Source organism: Eriocheir sinensis, chromosome 15 (assembly GCF_024679095.1).
Source record: "Eriocheir sinensis breed Jianghai 21 chromosome 15, ASM2467909v1, whole genome shotgun sequence".
Classification (NCBI taxonomy): Eukaryota; Metazoa; Arthropoda; class Malacostraca; order Decapoda; family Varunidae; genus Eriocheir; species Eriocheir sinensis.
This window is the reverse complement of record NC_066523.1, coordinates 17,068,478-17,077,825: the sequence shown is the minus strand read 5'-3', so window position 1 is coordinate 17,077,825 and position 9,348 is coordinate 17,068,478.

Below are 9,348 nucleotides of genomic sequence, written 5' to 3'. Positions count from 1 at the left end.
TGGATTTTATTTTCGCTTGTTCACATTATAATTTCTTTGTCTCTTACATCAGATCGGTTGCTGTGGCTTCGAGTGTGTCTGTGGGTATGTCTGTGTGTGTGTCTGTGTTTGTGTCCCCCCTTGTGTGTGTGGGTGTGTGGGTGTCTCTTTCTCTCTCTCTGTGTATCTTTTGGGGTTTTATTTTTGTCTGTCCGCGTTATTTCTTTGTCCCTTACATTAGATCTGCTCCTGCGTCTGTGTCTGTGTCTGTGTTTCCCCGCGTGTGTGTGTGTTTGTGGGTGTATCTTTTTCTCTTTCTCCCTGTCTTTCTTTTCTCTCATCTCGTGCCATGGTTATTTTTTTTTCAAGTGTTAACATTATAATTTCTTGGTCTCTTACATCAGATCTATTGCTGTGTCTGTGTTTCCCCATGTGTGTGTGTGTGTGTGTGTGTGTGTGTGTGTGTGTGTGTGTGTGGATGTGTGTGAATGTGTCTCTCTCTCTCTCACACTTCTCTCTCTCTCTCTCTCTCTCTCTCTCTCTCTCTCTCTCTGTCTCTGGGTCTGTCTCTCTCTCTCTCTCTCTCTCTCTCTCTCTCTCTCTCTCTCTCTCTCTCTCTCTCTCTCTCTCTCTCTCTCTCTCTCTCTCTCTCTCTCTCTCTCTCTCTCTCTCTCTCTCTCTCTCTCTCTCTCTCTCTCTCTCTCTCTCTCTCTCTCTCTCTCTCTCTCTCTCTCTCTCTCTCTTCTCTCTCTCTCTCTCTCTTCTCTCTCTCTCTCTCTCTCCTTGTCTCAGAGACGCGCGTTGAGGCGGGAACTCAGAGCGCCAATAAGAAGCGATATGTAAAAATGCGGCTTGTTAAAAATGATGGAGGATTTATGGTGCGTATAGTGTGTGTGTGTGTGTGTGTGTGTGTGTGTGTGTGAGTGTGAGTGTGTGTTTGCTTGTTTTCCGTTTTGCCTGGTTTGTCTTCATCTGTAAATATTCACAAACGCAAACAAAAAAAAAAGATTCTCCGGTACATTATGGGATGGGTGAGTAACAGGTAAAAGAAAGGAAGGTATATTAAGGGATTAGAGAAAAGTAAAGGGCAAGATAAGGTAAGGTAAGGAAAGGTAATTAGGAGTTGAAGAATAGTTACACTCCTCACCTCAGCTTAAAATATCTGTATACTGCTTCGTCCGTCTGGCTGGCTGGCTGGCAAGGGATATATATAAGAACTGGAAGTGGAAGGCAAGTCACACGGGGAAGAGAGACGAAGACGAAGAAGAGGCAGTGGCTATCGAACCTCTTATCAAGCTCTTCCCCATGAAAATTGGTGAGTGGTGGTCGAGCTGGTTCTTGCGTCCATGTTCTAGGGGCGCAGATCCATTGGTATATAATAAGATTCATGGATAATATCATAGACTATAAATTATATGTAGATGCTCATCCGTGAAGGGCGGGAGCAGAGGTTTGTGGTCTTGTTAGGGTGAGGAGACGATGGGCACGTTGGGCGAGAGGTGATGGAGTGATGGGACCAGGAGGAGGAGGAGGAGGAGGAGAAAGAGGAGGAAAGTTTCGTTAGGAGAATGATGAAAGGAGATGTCGATGAGAAGGGGAAGTGAGTGATGGGGATTGAGGTGACGAGAAGAAAGAAAAGGAGAAGAAAATGTGAGGAAGAGGAGGCTGAAAGACGAGGAGGAAAAGAAGAACAAGAACAAGAACAAGAAGAAAAGGGGTTTGTCATGAGGTGGTTCCGATGATGTTTGATACTGTGGATGTTTTTGTTTTTGTTTCTTATTCTACATTTTTTTTTCTATTTCATTTATGTTTGTTCCCTGTTCATGAGGCCTTGAGTAATTCCTTCCTCCTTTATATTCGTGGCGGGAGCAGCATTTTCTTGGATTTTTTGTTTACATCACTTTTTTTTTACAGCAGAGGAGACAGTGCAAGGGCGTAAAAAAAAAAATAATAATAATGAAAAAAAAGCCCGCTACTTACTGCTCCTTCCATATCTGTCTCCTTTGCTATAAAAATGTGGCTTCTCATAGGCCTAACGGAAACGTCCTTTGCATAGGCGCTCAAGAATTATATCAGACTAAAGAAGCTTCTCTAAACTAAATAAGTCTAAGACTCTGTTCGGTATTGTCAGACGCTTCTACCCCTCACATCAACTATATCCAACGGCCGAAAATTAAATCAGTTTATATCTAATGAGTGTTTTATTAGGTTCATGCCTGGTACAGAAGAAGGGCTAAACTACCATCAGAGTCTTAAAACTCCCTTGGAAACGTCCAGAACTCCTACGAAAGCTTTGTCAGATATGTGTGTGCTTGGGCGCCGAAATGATACCAAACTTAAGATACAACCCAAATTTTACCAAACTGAGGCCTAGCGAAGACGATCAAACTACTTCAGACGTTCTCCTAAACTATGCTAAACTTAAGATGCTAATCCAAACTATACAGAACTAAAGACACGACCCAGAACTATACAAAACCAAGGCCACTTCATCGGCCCCTCTTGAACCGCCTCGGGGCCCGCGCTAAGCCGTGCCGCGCTACTGAAGGAAGAAGAAAGAAGTTCATTTCCTTCCCGTCAATAATTCCCGGCCCGGCGCGATGGATGGGCGCCGGCAGGAAGCGTTAATGCGGCGTGTCTGACGAGCCACAAAGGCATGACTGCACGCCGCTAAATCACTTTATATAAATCAACACGCATTATCCTACCAGAAACTCGGACAAAAAGTGAATGAGAGGGGCCCAGTCAGCCGGCCAGGGGTGAGGGGGGGAGAGGGGGGGGAGAGGCATTGCAGAGGTGGAGTTAGGTCGCGTCTCTCTATCCTGGCTACCTAACACACACACGCACGCACACACACGCACACTGGAGGAAGAACACGTGAATTGCCACCATAAATAAGTTTCATAATCGTCTAATCTGCCTATTTTCTTTTTTCTTTTTTATTCTGATTCTTCTTTCACCCGTCCAGCTATTTCTTCATATATTTTTTTCCTTTTTTCTTCTTCTTCTTCACGTCCCATTGCGTCTTTTCTTCGCGTCTGATGCCTTTTTTTTCCGTCTATCATTTTTCTTTTTTTTCTTTTTTTTCTTTCTTTCTCCCCCGTTTATCTATGTTGCTTTCCCGTGTCTAGTCTTATGCCTCATTAATTTTTCCCTCCTCTTCCTCCTCCTCCTCCTCCTCTTCCTCCCCGCCTCATTTATTTCTTCGATCAGAATTTACATTTTTCAATTTTTTTCATATATTTTTTTATCCATCCAAACTTTTTACCTTCCACTTTATTCTCCCTCGCTTTATTCAGTTTGGTTATTTTTTTTTTCCCTTACAGCAATTCGTATCTTTCCTCTTTCTTTCTCCTCGTGTTCTAATATTCCTACGCCTACTTCTCCCCTTCATCTTCTCATCCTTCAAAGTTTTTTTTTCCCTGAATTCCTCCTCGTCTCTTCCTTCGTCCACCTCTATATGTAAAGAAAGATGCGGGAGTGATGATCAGGAAGAGGAAGAAGAGGAGGAAAGAAGAACAAGGAGGAGGAGGAGGAAAACGAGAACGAGGGAAGAAGAGAGGAAAAGGAAGAAGGAAGTCAAGTAACGAAGAAGAGGAAGAAGGAGGAGGAGAAACAGAGGATCAGGAAGAGGAAGAAGAGGAAAAAAGAACGAGGAGGAGGAGGATAAAAACGAGAACGAGGGAAGAAGAGAAGAAAAGGAAGAAGGAAGTCAAGTAGAAGAGGAAGAAGTATGAGAAGGAGGAAAAGGAGAAGGAGAAACAGAGGATCAGGAAGAGGAAGAAGAGGAGGAAAGAAAAACGAGGAGGAGGAGGAGGAGGAAAACGAGAACGAGGGAAGAAGAGAGGAAAAGGAAGAAAGAAGTCAAGTAACGAAGAAGAGGAAGAAGTATAAGAAGGAGGAAAAGAAGGAGTAACAGAGGATCAGGAAGAGGAAGAAGAGGAGGAAAGAAAAACGAGGAGGAGGAGGAGGAGGAAAACGAGAACGAGGGAAGAGGAGAGGAAAAGGAAGAAAGAAGTCAAGTAACGAAGAAGAGGAAGAAGTATAAGAAGGAGGAAAAGAAGGAGTAACAGGTGATGGGCGTCTCTTTTCTTTCCCTCCTTTCAGTCCTTTATTACTTCGTCGTTTAGCCTCTCTTCTTTTCTTTCTTTTTTTTCAGAGATTCTATCATATACAACATTTCTTTCCTCCTTCCTTCCTTCTTAGGTCTCCATATCTTCTTTGGGCTTTATTTCTTCTGTTTCCCTTCTTCCTTTTTTTTTTTTTTTACTTCTTCCTCTCGTACTATACCCTCTCTTTGTTCTTTTCATTTTTATTTTCTGTCGGAGATTCTATCATATACAGCAATTTTTTCCTCCTTCCTTATCTTCTTTGGTCTTTAAACCTTCTCCACTTCTCTCCTCTTTCTCTCCTTCCCATCTTTTCTTTTTACTTCATTCTCATTTATACCCCCTCGCCTCCCTCTTGCATTCTTACTCATTCTGTCATATACAACATTTCTTTCATCATTCTCTTCTTCCTCCTTCCGTCTTTATCCTCTCTCTTCTCCTTCCCTCTTTGCCTCCCTAGTCCTTTCTTTCTCTCTTCTGTACACGACATTCACTCCTTCCTTCCCTCCTTCTCTCCTTCGGTCTTTATCCTCTCTCTTCCCCTTCCCTCTTTGCCTCCCTAGTCCTTTCTTTCTTTCCTCTGTACACGACATTCACTCCTTCCTTCCCTCCCTCAGTCGCCTCTCGCCCATTCGATTCATATGGAAATAACCGCCTCGAGCCAAGCCTTGCTAAAACCCTGTATTGTCAGTTCCCTTATACACCCTCGAGTTTCCTCCCTTGCCTCACACTCCTCTATGCTCCGGCCCTTGCTCAACTACGCTCCCCTATTCGTTCCTTCGTTCCTTCACCAACTCACACGCTAAAGTAATATACAACTAGAGGCTTAGGTGGTTCCCTGATTCGCGTTTTTAACACTATATGGGTCACTCTTTTATCCGATTCTCTCACTCTTACAAACATACATTCGGTTACTCGTTCTCTCCCTTCCTGAATAACTCGCATCCTCGTGACATACGCAATTTTCTCAGCATTTAAGTCATTCACGCTTTTATTACTCTTTTTAACGTCCTCTGTCTTACTACTCTTTCATAATTTTGACGTCAATATTTACTTTTTTGTCCTTCTTTTCCTGTTTTTGTTTTGTTTTTGCACGCAGGCTTACTTTGAACTCTTTTTGTTTTTGTTTTTTCATTCTTTATCTCTGGAAGTGTTATCTTTTCTTGTGTCATTTTCATCCCTCATATTATTTGTTTTCTCCGTGTTCTATCTCTTGCTTCCTTTTGTGCTTGTTTACTTGCTCCCTTCCTGTCTTTCATCACCCGTCATAATACGTACTCACTTCTTTCGTATATCAATTTACCTGCTGATGTTGTTGTCTACGTAATCTCTTCTTTACATCATTTTAATCCTCTTTAGCCTTCCTCGCGTTACAACTTCTTTTGTATATTAATTCACCATAAACCATAAACACAAAAATTACACATATCCACACACAAAAAAGATACATGCACACATACATACAAAAAGAAACAAATACACACATACACACAAAAAAGAACATATCCTATTCCTTATTACGATCTCTTCTCTTGTGACGCTTATAGATACAGACGGACAGGTAACCAGGGCGTCAACCTTCATTAATCAAAAACTCCAAATACACACTTGTCTATGATATATCCGCGGGACACAGTTCAGGATTACGATATGAAAGGCCTCCATCAGATAGCAAGGGGGGCGGGAAGGTCAGGGGGGCAGGGGGGCGGCGGTGCAAGGGCGTGCCTGTAGCGTGCCTTGCCTCGTGATGGCGCCCGGATAATGTGTCGGCGGCGGCTGAGATGTTCGGGGGCTTGGCCAGGCTCCATCACACGCCTTGGGAGGGACGCAGGGACGGGGAACCACGATCGGCGGCGCTCACTTCCCAGCGGTGATGTTCTGAGGGTGGAGAGTTTTCCTTGTAGATATCTAACTCCTGTCTTGGTTGTGTTTGTGTGGAGCGGTAGGGAGTGTTAGTGGAGAAAGGGGGGATGTTACATTGGTTGGTGTACATGCGGAGAACAGGGAGTGGGGTGAAGGACGGAAACACGGATAGGGTGAAGAGGTGAGAGCAGTGAGTAGGTCATGAGTGTTATCCAAGTGTAGCCTAAGATCAAGAGTGTGTGTGTGTGTGTGTGTGTGTGTGTGTGTGTGTGCGCATGGGTCAGCGGGGTAACTAAAGTGCTTTCATAACTATTGTAAGGTTGTTTTCCTGCCTCCTCCCCCCTCTCAAGTGTTATTTCCGGGGCTGAAGGAGTGTGGGTTGTATAATGAGACGTGGGTTCAGTGATGTAACTGTGAGTGGTTGAATGGGTGAAGCGTCGATGATATAATGGGGTGTGTGTTTTACCCTTGGGCGTGGGCTGGGTAACGGGGAGGCTTTTGTCTGGCGGTGGTGAGGGCTGTGAGGGGCACGCGAGGGTTACCTAGAGGAAGCGTGGGTTATGCCTAAGTGGTTCACCTTTTGTAAGTGTGGCCTGGGTTATGGTTTACGGCGGTGTTCGAAGCTCTCCCTTTTTTTTTTTACAGCAAAGGAAGAAGCTCAAGGACAGAAAACAAATGGAAACTGGAATGTCGGGTAAGCATTGCAGGCTTTTTTTAGCGGGCTTTTCTTTTATTGTTGTTTCCTTTTTTGTGTGCCCTTGTGCTGTCTCCTTTGCTGTAAAAAAAATGCACCTCCTTTCTAACGCCAGATTTTTTTAAACGTCGTACTATAGCATTTATTGACGGTTTTGTTGGTAATTAGGCTTTTTATTTCCATTTTGGTGACGAGTTATTCAGAAGTTTTTTTTTTCACAGAGTTAAGTCGACATATTACAGATTCAGTCGTAAAAGGTAATATTTAAACTCAACAAAACTTAAGAACACCTCTCCTCCCGAAATTGACCTGTCTTTCGGCCACTCCTCTGAACGCTTTTTTTTATAGGAGCAGCGAGTAGTGTTTTTTTTTTTTTTTCATTACTGTTTCCTTGTTTTTTGCCCTTGAGCTGTTTCCTTAGCTGTAAAAAAAAAAAAAAAACTAACCACGCCTTGAAAACAGCTCAGCCACATTATTGTTGACTAATACGACGGTTAAAAAAATCACCTAAGAAATTAACTGCAGCTTCTAAACCGTTTTTCGACTTCTTTTTTTTTTAATTCACTTCTAATTATATTTTTCTTGGTATACTTACGTCATTCTATTACTAACGAAAGGCTAGCATATTTTTTTTCTTTTTCATTTATTTCTCCTTCTTCATCTTCTTCCTCCTCTTTTTCGTCGTATTATTATTATTATTATTATTATTATTATTATTATTAGTAGTAGTAGTAGTAGTAGTAGTAGTAGTAGTAGTGTTGTTGTTGTTGTTGTTGTTGTTGTTGTTGTTGTTGTCATTATCTTCCTCCTTTTTCTTCTTCCCGTCCATCATTGTCTCCTTCCTTTCCATTCTTCATAATTTTCCCATTTTTTCCCCCGTCGTCCGCTGTCCCATCCTGTCCTCATGGCTTCCTTTATTTCCCTTTTCTGACCTGAACCATTTTTTTTACTCCCTCATTTATCTCTCAGTCCTCCTGCCTTTTTGTCCTTGTTTTCATCCTGCCTCCTCCTCCTCCTCCTCTTCCTCCTCCTCCTCCTCTTTTTCCTCCTCCTCCCACCGCAACTCTTTCATGATTTCTCTTGTTTTTTCATCATTGAGTTATTTTCTTCATTAACTTTTTATCCAACTTTTTTCTTGTGTTGGTATGATCTCTCTCTCTCTCTCTCTCTCTCTCTCTCTCTCTCTCTCTCTCTCTCTCTCTCTCTCTCTCTCTCTCTCGCTTAAGTCGCAAAGGAACCCTCGAAACTTGAAATGAACCAATAATCGACTTTCTGAAGCTCATGAACCCAAAGCAGTGAAGCCTCGAAACAAAGGAAAGCAATGACGGTCGAAGGGGTGCTGGGGGAGAGGGGAAGGAGGAGAGGGGGACGGTGTGAGAGGAGGGGGAGGGAGGGGAGATAGAATAAGAAGCTTTGTAAGGGGAGGATAAGAAAGACAGGAGGAGGAAGGGGTGAATGGGGAAGGAAGAGGGGGAGAAAGTCTTCGGTTTTGAGGTGTGAGGAAAGAAAGCGTGAGGAAGATTTCGAAAGGAGGAGAGAGGATTTTTTGGGGGAGAGACAAGAAGACTTCATGGATAGGAAGGTGAGGAAGACTTGAGAGAGGAGGTGAGGGAAAGAAAAAGGAAGGAGAAAGAAGGAGGGAGGGGAGGAAAACTTGGCAGGGAGAGGGAAAGAAAACCATTGGAAGAAGTAGAAGGAGGAGGAGGAAGAGGAGGAAGAGAAATGATCCATGGTGGGGAGGAAAATAAAACTAAAGCTGATGGTAGGGGAGAGGAAAGTCTACGGGGGAGGGGGGAGAATGGGGAAGAGAGAGAACAATGGTGATGGTCATGGGAATTAGGGGTAGTGTAGAGGGGTGGGGGGGAGGAGGAAAGTGGAGGGAATGGAGGGGGAAAGAGGAGGAGGAAGGTGAAGGGGAGGGCGGGGGACAAGGGAGGAGAAAGGTGGAGAAGAGGGATGTGGGGTGGGGTAGGGGGAGGAGAAAAGTGGAGAGAGAGGGGAGGGGGAGAGGAGGAGGAAGGTTAAGGGTATAGTAGGGGGGGTAGGGAGGAGAAAGGTGAAGAGGGTTGGGGGGGAAGGAGATTCACCTGTGTAAAATGGAAATTACCTTCTTATTATGCTTTTTAAATTACAGGTTTGCGTTTTTTCCCGCCAGTTGTCCTCGGCCGTGAGAGGGAAAGGGAAGGAAAGACAAAAAAAAACATTAATGAGTACACAGACTGCGGCAGAAGTGAGGAGCGGGAAGGGTGAATACAGGGTGCCTCAGGAAATGTATCTATTAGGGCTTTATCTGTCTACCAATCTATCTATCTATCTATCAAGCTATATGTCTATCTATATATTTAATTTTTTTATCTGTTTTGATCTCTGTTTATCTTTCTCTTACCTTTTCTTTTTATCTATTTCTTTCTTCCCCACTTTCATTTTTGTTTATTATGTTATCAATCTATCTTTATCTATCTACATATATCGATGTATCTTTTTTCTCTCTGTTTTTCTTCTCCCTCACTTCCTATTGGTCTAAAATGTTATCAAAAATACCTACATCTATCTACGTATATATATGTTTTTTTTTTAATTCAGCATTCTGTCTATCTGTCTATATGTGGTTCTGTATGTATGCCTGTTTGTCTATTTGGGCAGGACACATCATACGTAGAATTGATAACAGATTGACAACGGAACTAACAGAGTGGCATCCCA